Source organism: Triticum urartu, chromosome 5A (genome assembly GCF_056163025.1).
Source record: "Triticum urartu cultivar PI428250 chromosome 5A, HENAU_Tu73, whole genome shotgun sequence".
NCBI classification, from domain to species: domain Eukaryota; kingdom Viridiplantae; phylum Streptophyta; class Magnoliopsida; order Poales; family Poaceae; genus Triticum; species Triticum urartu.
The window spans coordinates 8,195,725-8,212,930 of NC_141877.1; positions in this window are offsets into that span (position 1 = coordinate 8,195,725).

Sequence of the window (17,206 nt, forward strand, 5' to 3'; positions counted from 1 at the left end):
CTGGATATTAGCTTTCTTGCGGCAAAAGAAGGGCAACAACGACCTTATGGGGTGTTCACGAGGGTCAGGGGCGCGCCTGATACGTCTCCGTCGTATCTACTTTTCCAAACACATTTGCCCTTGTTTTGGACTCTAACTTGCATGATTTGAATGGAACTAACCCGGACTGACGCTGTTTTCAGCAGAATTGCCATGGTGTTATCTTTGTGCAGAAACAAAAGTTCTCGAAATGACCTGAAACTTCACGGAGATTATTTTTGGAACTAATAAAAAATACTAGCGAAAGAATCAAGTCCAGGGGGGCCACACCCTTTCCATGAGGGTGGGGGCGCGCCTGCCTGCCCTGGGCGCGCCCCCCTGCCTCATGGGCCCCTGGAGCTCCACCGACCTAAACTCCAACTCCATATATTCGTGTTCGAGGAGAAAAAAATCAGAGAGAAAGATTCATCGCGTTTTACGATATGGAGCCGCCGCCAAGCCCTAAACTCTCTCGGGAGGGCTGATCTGGAGTCCGTTCGGGGCTCCGGAGAGGGGAATCCGTCGCCATCATCATCATCAACCATCCTCCATCACCAATTTCATGATGCTCACCGCCGTGTGTGAGTAATTCCATCATAGGCTTGCTAGACGGTGATGGGTTGGATGAGATTTATCATGTAATCGAGTTAGTTTGTTAGGGTTTGATCCCTAGTATCCACTATGTTCTGAGATTGATGTTCCTATGACTTTGCTATGCTTAATGCTTGTCACTAGGGCCCGAGTGCCATGATTTCAGATCTCAACCTATTATGTTTCCATGAATATATGTGAGTTCTTGATCCTATCTTGCAAGTCTATAGTCACCTACTATGTGTTATGATCCGGCAACCCCGAAGTGACAATAATCGGGACCACTCCTGATGATGACCGTAGTTTGAGGAGTTCATGTATTCACTATGTGTTAATGCTTTGGTCCGGTACTCTATTAAAAGGAGGCCTTAATATCCCTTAGTTTCCAATAGGACCCCGCTTCCACGGGAGGGTAGGACAAAAGATGTCATGCAAGTTCTTTTCCATAAGCATGCATGACTATATTCGGAATACATGCCTACATTACATTGATGAATTGGAGCTAATTCTGTGTCACCCTATGTTATGATTGTTACATGATGAACCGCATCCGGCATAATTCTCCATCACCGATCCAATGCCTACGAGCTTTTCCTATATTGTTCTCCTCTTATTTACTTTTCAGTTGCTACTGTTACAATCAGTACAAAACCCAAAAATATTACTTTTGCTACCGTTACCGTTATTATCATACTACTTTGCTACTAAATACTTTGCTGCAGATACTAAGTTATCCAGGTGTGGTTGAATTGACAACTCAACTGCTAATACTTGAGAATATTCTTTGGCTCCCCTTGCGTCGAATCAATAAATTTGGGCTGAACACTCTACCCTCGAAAACTGTTGCGATCCCCTATACTTGTGGGTTATGAAGACTATTTTCTGACGCCATTGCCGGGGAGCATAGCTCTATTCTTTGAGTCACTTGGGATTTATATCTGCTGGTCACTATGAAGAACTTGAAAGATGCGAAAACAAAAATTTATCCCTCAACTACGAGGGGAGAGACCACCTGGATAGTTCTGCTGGTTGTGTTTTCAGGGAAACAACACCAGATGAAGCTGAAATTCGATTGAATAATATGTTGAGAAATGAAAATAATTGGACACTTCCTGAACCAACTCCTAAGCCAACTCCGAAGAAAAGGGGTGTTCTATTTCTCACTCCTGAAGATATGCAAGAGGCAAAGAAATCTATGAAAGAAAAAGGTATAAAAGCTGAAGATGTTAAGAATTCACCTCCTATTGAAGAAATACATGGCCTTAATTTACCGCCTGTTGAAGAAATATATGGTCTTAATCTATAGCCTATTGAAGAAACACATGGTCTTGATAACCCGACACAGGTAGTAAAGGTAAATTCTCTCTATAGATTTGATGAAGGTGATATTCCTCATTATAAGTCTGCTAGCCAATGCTTAGATGAGTTTGGTAATTTTATTGTCAAACAAGAAAACTTCAATGCTTATGTTGGTAGACAATTGAAACACAATTCTTATATGCTTGAACACTTGAGTGATTATATGTCTAGAGTTAAAGGTGAACTTAAACTCATTAGTAAACATGCTTCTATGGTTACCACTCAAGTAGAACAAGTACTTAAAGCTCAGAATGATTTTCTCAATGAATTGAATAGTAAGAATAATAATTTTGTTGTTAGAGTGGCTACTAGAACTGGTAAAATGACTCATGAACCTTTGTATCCTGAAGGCCATCCTAAGAGAATTGAGCAGGATCCTCAGAGAAATAATTTAGATGCACCTAGTCCTTCTAAGAAGAGGAAAAAGAAAAATGATAGGACTTTGTATGCTTCTAGTGAACCTGTTGCTGACACACCTGAGAATCCCAATGATATTTCTATCTCTGATGCTGAAACACAATCTGGTAATGAACATGAACCTAGTGATAATGTTAATGATAATGGTCATGTTGATGCTCAGCCTAGCAATGATAATGATGTAGAAACTGAACCTGTTGTTGATCTTGATAACCCACAATCAAAGAATCAATGTTATGATAAGAGAGACTTTGTTGCTAGGAAGCACGGTAAGGAAAGAGAACCATGGGTTCAGAAACCCATGCCTTTTCCTCCCAAACCATCCAAGAAAAAGGATGATGAGGATTTTGAGCGCTTTGCTGAAATGATTAGACCTATATTTTTGCGTATGCGTTTGACTGATATGCTCAAAATGAATCCTTATGCTAAGTACATGAAAGAAATTGTTACAAATAAAAGAAAGATATCGAAAGCTGAAATTTCCACCATGCTTGCTAATTATACTTTTAAGGGTGGAATACCTAAGAAACTAGGAGATCCAGGAGTACCAACTATACCATGCTTCATATAAAGTAACTATGTTAAAACTGCTTTATGTGATCTTGGAGCCGGTGTTAGTGTTATGCCTCTCTCTTTATATCGTAGAGTTGATTTGAACAAGTTGACACCTACTGAAATATCTTTGCAAATGGCCGATAAATCAACTGCTATACATGTCGGTATTTGTGAGGATGTGCCTGTTGTGGTTGCAAACGTTACTATTTTAACGGACTTTGTTATTCTTGATATTCCCGAGGACGATAGTATGTCTATTATTCATGGAAGACCCTTTTTGCATACTGCAGGGGCTGTTATTGATTGCAACAAAAGCAATGTCACTTTTCATGTTAATGGCAATGAGCATACGGTACACTTCCTGAGGAAAAAACCTCAAGTTCATAGTATCAACTCTATTGGAAAAACTCCATCGATTATTTTTGGAGGTTTTGAATTTCCTCTACCCACTGTCAAGAAGAAATATGATATTCTTATTATTGGGGATGTGCATACCCCCGTTCAGGTAACATAGTGTTATTCGAAATTCTCCGGTTTCATGTTATTTGAAATGAGTTTGTTAACAAGACCTGATCAACCTTGTTAGTGGATTCCTTTTGATGAGCATGAGATGGATGAAGTTAGAAAGCCCAACCTTCTGTACCCTCCTTTTACTTTCTGTTATTTAGTTGAAATAAAGTAAAAATAGTATATTCTGTCAGTTTTCTGAATTATCCGTGCAATAAAAAAATACCCCAAAAATAAAAGTTCTCCAAATGCCCCAAAATTGAAATATGATTTTTTTTTGAAATATTTGAGAATATCTGGCACTGAGAACACAGTAGGGGGAGCAAGCACCTGGCCTCGAGGGTCTAGGACATGCCCCCCTGCCCCGTGGGCCCACGATGGCTCCCCTCCCCTTATTCCTGCACCCACACACTCCTTCCTCCCAAAAAATCACCAACCAGCTCAAGCACGAGTTCTAGCTCATTTTGCTGCGATTTTCGATCTCCTTGCTCAAAGCACCTCTCACAAAACTGCTTTGGGGGATTGTTCCTTGGTATGTGACTCCTCCAATGGTCCAATTAGTTTTTGTTCTAGTGCTTTATTCATTGCAAATTTGTGCTGCCTAGGTAACCATGTTCTTGAGCTTGCATGTCAAATTTATATGGTTCCAAGTAGTTCTAATGCATGATATAGTCTCTAGGCACTTGTGGGAGTAGTTGCTATCAATTTTGTTGAGCTTGGTTCACTTTTATTTGAAGTTACTAAAATTTCAGAAATTTTCAGAAAATGATGAAGAGATTTCTGAGGGGCTCTTTGAGCCGAAGCTCAAAGGATAAGCAAAGTGAAGAAGAAGAGAGGCCCAAATATAATCTACCTCGCACCGCGGAGGTTCGGCTGTGTGAATGGCCTTGCGATGATTTCTTGAGAGAAGCCGGGATTTATGATGATTTTTATGAGTTGGCTGAGAATGCAAGCCTCACTGACTTCCTCCGCGACCAACGCGAACAGCTAGTATCTCGTTCCGCTGGCGGCCATCCACGCCTACCGGAACCCTACATCAGCTACAGAGCCAGAGCCAGAACCACAATTTGATCCTCCACGACAGCCTGATTGTCAGTGGGATCCGGAGGTGATTGCCAACCTGTGGCAATCCGAGGCTTCTCCTCAGTACAACTCCAGCTACAGCTTTTGATATCTGCCAAGCCAGCCGTGGCAATAGACCAACTTAGGCCAAAAGCCTAAGCTTGGGGGAGTACGTATCTCTCACCGACATTACATTTATGTTCACACACTCATTGCTAGTTGTCGGTGCTCATACTTTTTCACTGTAATATCCATGCGAGTTTATTTTTCTCGATTTCTTTTTGTGTGTTTGAAAAATCTTAAGAAAACCTAAAAAAATTAGTTGTAGCTTTTAGCTAGTTTACCTTTCTTGCTGTAGTAGTAATAATTAAAAGAAAATCCAAAAATATTTCTCGTTCTTCTTTTCCTTGTTGGGAGCTTCCCGTGTACATAGTTTTATTTCTTTTCTTTTCTTTGGGGGTCCATAGGAGAAGACCATGATAAAATTGTTGAAGTGGCTCTTATATGCACTATTGTTGATTTAACCAAGAGGCCTATTTGCCTTGTCTTCTCCTGTTTATTGAATGCCTGCAGATTCCAGCTTAGTCCAATGCACGTGCACTATTATTATTATTATTCACATCGTTCGGTCGTGCAAGTGAAAGGCAATTATGACGACATATGATGGATTTATTGAGATGAGAGAAGCTGGTATGAACTCGACCTCTCTTGTTTTTGTAAATATGATTAGTTCATCGTTCCTGATTCAGCCTATTATGAATAAACATGTTCGCATTGACAATTAGAGAGTATAGTTACTTATGCCATGCTTAATTGGCTAGGAGCTTATAATGGTTTACCTTGCGTGCCAACATGCTATTAAAATGGTTGTGATGTGGTATGATGGGGTGGTATCCTCCTTTGAATGATTTAAGTGAATTGACTTGGCACATGTTCACGCATGTAGTTGAAACAAATCAACATAGCCTTCACGATATTTATGTTCATGGTGGATTATATCCTACTCATGCTTGCACTCAATGTTCATTAATTTTAATGCATGTTCATGACTATTGTTGCTCTCTAGTTGGTCACTTCCCAGTCTTTTGCTAGCCTTCACTTGTACTAAGCGGGAATACTGCTTGTGCATCCAATCCCTTAAACCCCAAAGTTATTCCACATGAGTCCACTATACCTTCCTATATGCGGTATCTACTGATACGTCTCCAACGTATCTATAATTTTTGATTGCTCCATGCTATATTATCTACTGTTTTGGAACATATTGGGCTTTATTTTCCACTTTTATATTACTTTTGGGACTAACCTGTTAACCGGAGGCCCAGCCCAGAATTGCTGTTTTTTGCCTATTTCAGAGTTTCGAAGAAACGGAATATCAAACGGAGTCCAAACGGAATGAAACTTTGGGAATGTGATTTTCTCACCGAATATGATCCAGGTGGACCCTACGTCAAGAAAACTAGGAGGTGGGCACGAGGTATGGGGTAGGCCCTACCCCCCAAGCGCGCCCTCCGCCCTTGTGGGCCCCACCTTGCTCCACCGACGTACTTCTTCCTCCTATATATACCTACATACCCCCAAACGATCAGATACCGAGCCAAAAACCTAATTCCACCGCCGCAACCTTCTGTACCCATGAGATCCCATCTTGGGGCCTGTTCCGGAGCTCCGCCGGAGAGGGCATCCACCACGGAGGGCTTCTACATCATCATAGCCCCTCTGATGAAGTGTGAGTAGTTTACCTCAGACCTTCGGGTCCATAGTTAGTAGCTAGATGGCTTCTTCTCTCTTTTTGGATCTTAATACAATGTTCTCGCCCTCTCTCGTGGAGATATATTCGATGTAATCTTCTTTTGCGGTGTGTTTGTTGAGACCGATGAATTGTGGGTTTATGATCAATATTATCTATGAACAATATTTGAATCTTCTCTGAATTCTTTTATGTATGATTGGTTATCTTTGCAAGTCTCTTCGAATTATCAGTTTGGTTTGGCCTACTAGATTGGTTTTTCTTGCAATGGGAGAAGTGCTTAGCTTTGGGTTCAATCTTGCGGTGTCCTTTCCGAGTGACAGTATGGGCAGCAAGGCACGTATTGTATTGTTGTCATCGAGGATAACAAGATGGGTTTTTTTATCATATTGCATGAATTTATCCCTCTACATCATGTCATCTTGCTTAAGGTGTTACTCTGTTTTCTTGAACTTAATACTCTAGATGCATGCTGGATAGCGGTCGATGAGTGGAGTAATAGTAATAGATGCAGGCAGGAGTCGGTCTACTTATCTCGGACGTGATGCCTATATACAAGATCATACCTAGATACTCTCATAACTATGCTCAATTATGTCAATTGCTCAACAGTAATTTGTTCACCCACCTTAGAAATACTTATGCTCTTGAGAGAAGCCACTAGTGAAATCTATGGCCCCCGGGTCTATCTTCATCATATTAATCTTCCATCACTTTATTATTGCTTTGCTTTTTACTTTGCCTTTTATTTTACTTTGCGTCTTTATAACAAAAATACCAAAAATATTATCTATCATCTCTATCAGATCTCACTCTCGTAAGTGACCATGAAGGGATTGACAACCCCTATTCGCGTTGATTGCGAGGAGTTGTTTGCTTTGTGTAGGTACGAGGGACTCGCGCATAGCCTCCTACTGGATTGATACCTTGGTTCTAAAAAACTGAGGGAAATACTTATGCTACTTTGCTGCATCATCCTTTCCTCTTCGGGGAAATCCAACGCAGTGCTCAAGAGGTAGCAAGAAGAATTTCTGGCGCCGTTGCCGAGGAGGGTAGGCGCGAAGTCAATTCAAGATTTGACTCCCGACAACGAGCCATTTCGGGCGCCGTTGCCGGGGAGTCTACGCAAAAGTCAACATACCAAGTACCCATCACAATCCCTTATCTCTCGCACTACATTATTTGCCATTTGCCTCTCGTTTTCCTCTCCCCCACTTCACCCTTGCCGTTTTATTCGCCCTCTCTTTTTCGTTTGCCTTTTTCTCTCTTTCTTGTCGTTATGGCTAATCTTATATCTTCTCCATTGTCTCCTGAGAATGAAGTTCTAAATTTTAAGCAAAGGGAGGGAGAAAATCTAAAAGACGGTTGGTATAGAATTTGCAATGCTCAAAATAGATCTACCAGGAAGCAATCTACTTCTGTTCTTCTCCGCAATTTTTATGTAGGTGCTAATCCTTGGTATAGATATATCCTTGATACCATTACCGGAGGGAATTTCTTGGGTAGCCACACTTTTGACTCTTATAATGCTATGATAGATTTATTTGGCTCACCACCTCTTTTGGTTAATGGAACTATGTTAACTTTGGAGCATGTAATGCAAAGACTTGAAATTATTGAAAATAAAGTTGCTACCATTGAATTAATTGAAAATGTAGATAAAAATATCCACAATCAAATTACCCAATATGGATCTAAGGTAGGAGTAACTTTGAAAAATATTAAGGAGAAGGAACCCGTAGTTAATGAAAGAATAAATCAAGATTCCACTAGAATTGATAAACTTGAGGGTATCATTACCAACTTGGGAACCGCTTTTTCTTCCGTAAAGAATACTCCAAGTCCTTCTAATAAAGTTGCTAAGCTTATGTATGTTCCTAAAAATAAGGGTGAATCCTCTAGTAAGGAAACTGCGGATCTTAAATCTATAAGTATTCATCCCAATCTTTTTGCTATCATTAAGGAACCATTTGCTACGAATGAATTTTTTGATCTTGTGCCTAAAAGTTTGATAATAACTAGAAAGAAAGAAATTACTAAGGAATGTAGATTCCTCATTGAAGAATTGCCTACCAAAGATGGCAATACCTAGATCTATCCTTGCTTTTATGCCTAGCTAGGGGCGTCAAACGATAGCGCTTGTTGGGAGGCAACCCAATTTTATTTTTAGTTTTTTTGCTTTTGCTTATGTTTAGGAATAAATCTGTGATCTAGCCTCTGGTTAGATGTGTTTTTATGTTTTAATTAGTGTTTGTGCCAAGTTAAAACTATAGGATCTTCTTGGATGATACTTATTTGATCTTGCTGTAATTTCCAGAAACTTTCTGTTCACGAAAACAATTGTTAAAAATTACCAGGACATGATAAAATAGTGATTCCAATTTCTTCTGATCAATAAACAAATTGCCTAGGTCTTCCTATTTTGGCTGAATGTTTGGAGTTCCAGAAGTTTGCGTTAGTTACAGATTACTACAGACTGTTCTGTTTTTGACAGATTCTGTTTTTCGTGTGTTGTTTGCTTATTTTGATGAATCTATGGCTAGTAAAATAGATTATAAACCATATACAAGTTGGAATACAGTAGGTTTAACACCAATATAAATAAAGAATGAGTTCATTACAGTACCTTGAAGTGGTCTTTTGTTTTCTTTCGCTAACGAAGTTCACGAGATTTCTGTTGAGTTTTGTGTTGTGAAGTTTTCAAGTTTTGGGTGAAATCTTTTGATGGATTATGGAACAAGGAGTGGCAAGAGCCTAAGCTTGGGGATGCCCATGGCACCCCAAATATAATCTAAGGACACCAAAAAGTCAAAGCTTGGGGATGCCCCGGAAGGCATCCCCTCTTTCGTCTACTTCCATCGGTAACTTTACTTGGAGCTATATTTTTATTCACCACATGATATGTGTTTTGCTTGGAGCGTCTTGTATGATTTGAGTCTTTGCTTTTTAGTTTACCACATTCATCCTTGCTGTACACACATTTTGAGAGAGCCATACATGATTTGGAATTTGTTAGAATACTCTATGTGCTTCACTTATATCTTTTGAGCTATATAGTTTTGCTCTAGTGCTTCACTTATATCTTTTAGAGCACGGTGGTGGATTTGTTTTATAGAAACTATTGATCTCTCATGCTTCAATTAGATTATTTTGAGAGTCTTAAATAGCATGGTAATTTGCTTAAAAAATATTAATATGCTTGGTATTCGGGATTTGTAAAACTTTCTTTTGAGTGTGTTGCATACTAAGAAAAGTTTGATGCTTGATAATTGTTTTGAGATATGAAGATGGTGATATTAGAGTCATGCTAGTTGAGTAGTTGTGAATTTGAGAAATACATGTGTTAAAGTCTGTGATTCCCGTAGCATGCACGTATGGTGAACCGTTATGTGATGAAGTCAGAGAATGATTTATTTATTGATTGTCTTCCTTATGAGTGGCGGTCGGGGATGAGCGATATTCTTTTCCTACCAATCTATACCCCTAGGAGCATGCGCGTAATACTTTGCTTTGATAACTTGTAGATTTTTGCAATAAGTATATGAGTTCTTCATGACTAATGTTGAGTCTATGGATTATACGCACTTTTCTTCCTTCCACCATTGCTCGCCTCTCTAATACCGCGCACTTTTCGCCGGTATCATACACCCACCATATACCTTCCTCAAAACAGCCACCATACCTACCTATTATGGCATTTCCATAGCCATTCCGAGATATATTGCTATGCAACTTTCCACCGTTCCATTTATTATGACACGCTCCATCATTGTCATATTGCTAGCATGATCATGTAGTTGACATCGTATTTGTGGCAAAGCCACCATTCATAATTCTTTCATACATGTCACTCTTGATTCATTGCATGTCCCGGTACACCGCCGGAGGCATTCATATAGAGTCATATTTTGTTCTAAGTATCGAGTTGTAATTGTTGAGTTGTAAGAAAATAAAAGTGTGATGATCATTATTTTTAGAGCATTGTCCCAAGTGAGGAAAAGGATGATGGAGACTATGATTCCCCCACAAGTCGGGATGAGACTCCGGACGAAAAAAAGAGGCCATAAAAAAGAGAGAAAAGTCCCAAATAAAATAAAAAAAATATGAGAGAAAAAGAGAGAAGGGACAATGTTACTATCCTTTTACTACACTTGTGCTTCAAAGTAGCACCATGATCTTCATGATAGAGAGTCTCTCATTTTTTCACTTCCATATACTAGTGGGAATTTTTCATTATAGAACTTGGCTTGTATATTCCAATGATGGGCTTCCTCAAAATGCCCTAGGTCTTCGTGAGCAAGCGAGTTGGATGCACACCCACTTAGTTTCTTTTGTTGAGCTTTCATATACTTATAGCTCTAGTGCATCCGTTGCATGGCAATCCCTACTCACTCACATTGATATCTATTGATGGGCATCTCCATAGCCCGTTGATATGCCTAGTTGATGTGAGACTATCTTCCCCTCTTTTTGTCTTCTCCACAACCACCATTCTATTCCACATATAGTGCTATATCCATGGCTCACGCTCATGTATTGTGTGAAGATTGAAAAAGTTTTGACAATGTGAAAAGTATGAAACAATTGCTTGGCTTATCATCGGGGTTGTGCATGATTTAAATACTTTGTGTGGTGAAGATAGAGCATAGCCAGACTATATGATTTTGTAGGGATAACTTTCTTTGGCCATGTTATTTTGAGAAGACATGATTGCTTTGTTAGTATGCTTGAAATATTATTATTTTTATGTCAATATGAACTTTTGTCTTGAATCTTTCGGATATGAATATTCATACCACAATTAAGAAGAATTACACTGAAATTATGCCAAGTAGCACTCCACATCAAAAATTCTGTTTTTATCATTTACCTACTCGAGGACGAGAAGGAATTAAGCTTGGGGAAGCCTGATACGTCTCCAACGTATCTATAATTTTTGATTGCTCCATGCTATATTATCTACTGTATTGGACCATATTGGGCTTTATTTTCCACTTTTATATTACTTTTGGGACTAACCTATTAACCGGAGGCCCAGCCCAGAATTGTTGTTTTTTGCCTATTTCAGAGTTTCCAAGAAACCGAATATCAAACGGAGTCCAAACGGAATAAAACCTTCGGGAACGTGATTTTCTCACCGAATATGATCCAGGAGTCTTGGACCTAATGTCAAGAAAGCCAGGAGGTGGGCACGAGGTAGGGGGCGCGCCCTACCCCCCAAGGCGCGCCCTCTACCCTCATGGGCCCCACCTTGCTCCACCGACGTACTTCTTCCTCCTATATATACCTATGTACCCCCAAACGATCATATACGGAGCCAAAAACCTAATTCCACCGCCACAACCTTCTGTACCCACGAGATCCCATCTTGGGGCCTGTTCCGGAGCTCCGCTGGAGAGGGCATCCACCACGGAGGGCTTCTACATCATCATAGCCCCTCCGATGAAGTGTGAGTAGTTTACCTTAGACCTTCGGGTCCATAGTTAGTAGCTAGATGGCTTCTTCTCTCTTTTTGGATCTCAATACAATGTTCTCCCCCTCTCTCGTGGAGATTTATTCGATGTAATCTTCTTTTTGCGGTGTGTTTGTTGAGACCGATGAATTGTGGGTTTATGATCAAGATTATCTATGAACAATATTTGAATCTTCTCTGAATTCTTTTATGTATGATTGGTTATCTTTGCAAGTCTCTTCGAATTATCAGTTTGGTTTGGCCTACTAGATTGGTTTTTCTTGCAATGGGAGAAGTGCTTAGCTTTGGGTTCAATCTTGCGGTGTCCTTTCCCAGTGACAGTAGGAGCAGCAAGGCACGTATTGTATTGTTGTCATCGAGGATAACAAGATTGGGTTTTTATCATATTGCATGAATTTATCCCTCTACATCATGTCATCTTGTTTAAGGCGTTACTCTGTTTTCTTGAACTTAATACTCTAGATGCATGCTGGATAGCGGTCGATGAGTGGAGTAATAGTAGTAGATGCAGGCAGGAGTCGGTCTACTTGTCTTGGACGTGATGCCTATATACATGATCATACCTAGATACTCTCATAACTATGCTCAATTCTGTTAATTGCTCAACAGTAATTTGTTCACCCACCGTAGAAATACTTACGCTCTTGAGAGAAGCCACTAGTGAAATCTATTGCCCCCGGGTCTATCTTCATCATATTAATCTTCCATCACTTTATTATTGCTTTGCTTTTTTACTTTGCCTTTTATTTTACTTTGCATCTTTATAACAAAAATACCAAAAATATTATCTATCATCTCTATCAGATCTCACTCTCGTAAGTGACCGTGAAGGGATTGACAACCCCTATTCGCGTTGGTTGTGAGGAGTTATTTGCTTTGTGTAGGTACGAGGGACTCGCGCGTAGCATCCTACAGGATTGATACCTTGGTTCTCAAAAACTGAGGGAAATACTTACGCTACTTTGCTGCATCATCCTTTCCTCTTCGGGGAAATACAACGCAGTGCTTAAGAGGTAGCATCTACCTGCCGTTCCAAGTAAATTTGTATGTGCCAAACTCTAAACCTTCAAATAAAATTATGTTTTGTATGCTCGAATAGCTCATGTATCAACTAGGGCTGTCCGTATCTTCCATGTTAGGCGGGTTATTCTCAAGAGGAGTGGACTCCGCTCCTCACTCAAGAGAAAATGGCTGGTCACCGGGATGCCCAGTCCCATGCTTTATGCAAACCAAATCAAAATAATTGCAAACAAAACTCCCTCGGGACTCTTGTTAGTTGGAGGCACTCGTTGTTTCGAGCAAGCCATGGATTGATGCTTGTTGGTGGAGGGGGAGTATAAACTTTACCAGTCTGTTTGGGAACCGCCTATAATGTGTGTAGCATGGAAGATATCGCCATCTCTTGGTTGTTATGTTGACAATGAAAGTATGCCGCTCAAAATATTATTTATCTCTATTTCAAAATCGAGCTATGGCACCTCTACAAATCCCTGCTTCCCTCTGCGACAGGCCTATCTATTTACTTTTATGTTGAGTCATCACCCTCTCATTAAAAAGCACCGCTGTCATTTGCATCCATTACTATTAATTTATATTGGGTATGACTATGATTGGATCCCTTTTACCATGAATTACTGTGTCTATTCAGTCCTTGATCTTTAAAGGTGCTCTGCATTTAAGTTTTGCGGTCTCAGAAAAGGCTAGCGAGATACCATCTTGTTATATCATATCATGATTCTTTTGAGAAAGTGCTGTCATCCGAGATTTATTATTATTGCTCGCTAGGTGATTATACCATTGATATGAGTAAACACGAGACCTAAGTGTTATTTTGAATGTGGTTAGTTCATGATCTTTGCTGAAAACTTGAATGCTGGCTTTACATATTTACAACAACAAGAGCAAACAGAGTTTGTAAAAGTTTTTCTTTATCACTTTCAGTTTATCAACTGAATTGCTTGAGGACAAGCAAAGGTTTAAGCTTGGGGGAGTTGATATGCCTTCGTTGTATCTACTTTTCCAAACACTTTTGCCCTTGTTTTGGACTCTAACTTGCATGATTTGAATGGAACTAAACCGGATTGGCGTTGTTTTCAGCAGAATTGCCATGGTGTTATCTTTGTGCAGAAACAAAAGTTCTCGGAATGACCTGAAACTTCACGGAGATTATTTTTGGAAATAATAAAAAATACTGGCAAAAGAATCAAGGCCGGGGGGCCCACACCCTTTCCACGAGGGTGGGGGCGCGGCAGCCCCCCTGGGTGCGCCCCCTGCCTCGTGGGCCCCCTGGAGCTCCACCGACCTCAACTCCAACTCCATATATTCGTGTTCGGGGAGAAAAAAATCAGAGAGAAAGATTCATCGCGTTTTATGATACGGAGCCACTGCCAAGCCCTAAACTCTCTCGGGAGGGCTGATCTGGAGTCCGTTCGGGGCTCCGGAGAGGGGAATCTGTCGCGCGTCATCATCAACCATCCTCCATCACCAATTTCACGATGCTCACCGCCGTGCGTGAGTTGTTCCATCATAGGCTTGCTGGACGGTGATGGGTTGGATGAGATTTATCATGTAATTGAGTTAGTTTTGTTAGGGTTTGATCCCTAGTATCCACTATGTTCTGAGATTGATGTTGCTATGACTTTGCTATGCTTAATGCTTGTCACTAGGGCCCGAGTGCCATGATTTCATATCTGAACCTATTATGTTTCCATGAATATATGTGAGTTCTTGATCCTATCTTGCAAGTCTATAGTCACCTACTATGTGTTATGATCCGGCAACCCCGAAGTGACAATAATCGGGACCACTCCCGGTGATGACCGTAGTTTGAGGAGTTCATGTATTCACTATGTGTTAATGCTTTGGTCTAGTACTCTATTAAAAGGAGGCCTTAATATCCCTTAGTTTCCAATAGGACCCCGCTGCCACGGGAGGGTAGGACAAAAGATGCCATGCAAGTTCTTTTCCATAAGCATGTGTGACTATATTCGGAATACATGCCTACATTACATTGATGAATTGGAGCTAGTTCTGTGTCACCCTATGTTATGATTGTTACCTGACGAACCGCATCCGGCATAATTCTCCATCACCGATCCAATGCCTACGAGCTTTTCCTATATTGTACTCCGCTTATTTACTTTTCTGTTGCTACTATTACAATCAGTACAAAACCCAAAAATATTACTTTTGCTACTGTTACCGTTACTATCATACTACTTTGCTACTAAATACTTTGCTACATATAATAAGTTATCCAGGTGTGGTTGAATTGATAACTCAACTGCTAATACTTGAGAATATTCTTTGGCTCCCCTTGTGTCGAATAATTAAATTTGGGTTGAATACTCTATCCTCGAAAACTGTTGTGATCCCCTATACTTGTGGGTCGTACTAAGCAAAATAAGATGCATAAAAGATAAACATCACATGCAATCAAAATATGTGACATGATATGGCCATCATCATCTTGTGCCTTTGATCTCCATCTCCAAAGTACCGTCATGATCTCCATCATCACCGGCATGACACCATGATCTCCATCATCTTGATCTCTATCAATGTGTCATCACATGGTTGTCTCGCCAACTATTTCTTTTGCAACTATTGCTATCGCATAGCGATAAAGTAAAGCAATTATATGGCGCTTGCATCTTATACAATGAAGAGACAACCATAAGGCTCCTGCCAGTTGCCGATAACTTTAACAAAACATGATCATCTCATATAACAATTTATATCTCATCATGTCTTGACCATATCACATCACAACATGCCCTGCAAAAACAAGTTAGACGTCCTCTACTTTGTTGTTGCAAGTTTTACATGGCTGCTATGGGCTGAGCAAGAACCGTTCTTACCTACGCATCAAAACCACAACGATTTTTCATCAAGTATGTGCTATTTTAACCTTCAACAAGGACCGGGCGTAGCCACACTCGATTCAACTAAAGTTGGAGAAACTGACACCCGCCAGCCACCTGTGTGCGAAGCACGTCGATAGAACCAGTCTCGCGTAAGCGTACGCGTAATGTCGGTCCGGGCCGCTTCATCCAACAATATCGCTGAATCAAAGTATGACATGCTGGTAAGCAGTATGACTATTATCGCCCACAACTCACTTGTGTTATAAACCTGGCTCAGATACCACTATTGGGGAACGCAGTAATTGCAAAAAAATTCCTACGCACACGCAAGATCATGGTGATGCATAGCAACGAGAGGGGAGAGTGTAGTCCACGTAGCCTCGTAGACCGTAAGTGGAAGCGTTATGACAACGCGATTGATGTAGTCGTACGTCTTCATGATCCGACCAATCCTTATACCGAAAGTACGGCACCTACGCGATCTGCACACGTTCGGCTCGGTGACGTCCCATGAAATCTTGATCCAACTGAGTGTCGAGGGATAGCTTTGTCAGCACAACGGCGTGATGATGGTGATGATGAAGCTACCGGCACAGGCCTTCGCCTAAGCACTGCAACGATATGACCGAGGTGGATTATGGTAGAGGGGGGCACCGCACACGGCTAAGACAATGTATGTTGTTGTGTTCTAGGGTGCCCCCTGCCCCCGTATATAAAGGAGTAAGGGGGAGGCCGGCTGGCCCTAGGGTGCGCCAAGGAGGGGAGGAGTCCTCCTCCTAGTAGGAGTGGGACTCCCCCTTTCCTAGTCCAACTAGGAGGAGGAAGGGGGAAGGAAGGAGACGGAGAGAGGGAGGGAAAGAGGGGGAGCCGCCCCCTCCTTATCCAATTCGGACTCCTTAGGGAGGGGGCAGCCCTAAGGCCCCCTCCTCTCTCACACACAAGGCCCATGTAGGCCCATTAGTTCCCCTGGGGTTTCCGATAACCCCCCAACACTCCGATAATTATTCGGTGACCCCCGGAACTCATCTGGTGTCCGAATATAGTCATCCAATATATCAATCTTTATGTCTCGACCATTTCGAGACTCCTAGTCATGTCCGTGATCACATTTGGGACTCTGAACTATCTTCGGTACATCAAAACACATAAACTCATAATACCGATCGTCACCAGACGTTAAGCGTGAGGACCCTATGGGTTCGAGAACTATGTAGACATGACCGAGACAAGTCTCCGTCAATAACCAATAGCGGAACCTGGATGCTCATATTGGCTCCCACATATTCTACGAAGATCGATCTTTATCAGTCAAACCGCATAACAACATACGTTGTTCCCTTTGTCATTGGTATGTTACTTGCCCAAGATTCGATTGTCGATATCTCAATACCTAGTTCAATCTTGTTACCGGCAAGTCTCTTTACTCATTCCGTAATGCATCATCACGTAACTAACTCATTAGTCACATTGCTTGCAAGGCTTATAGTGATGTGTGATACGTCTCCATCGTATCTACTTTTCCAAACACTTTTGCCCTTGTTTTGGACTCTAACTTGCATGATTTGAATGGAACTAACCCAGACTGATGTTGTTTTCAGCAGAATTGCC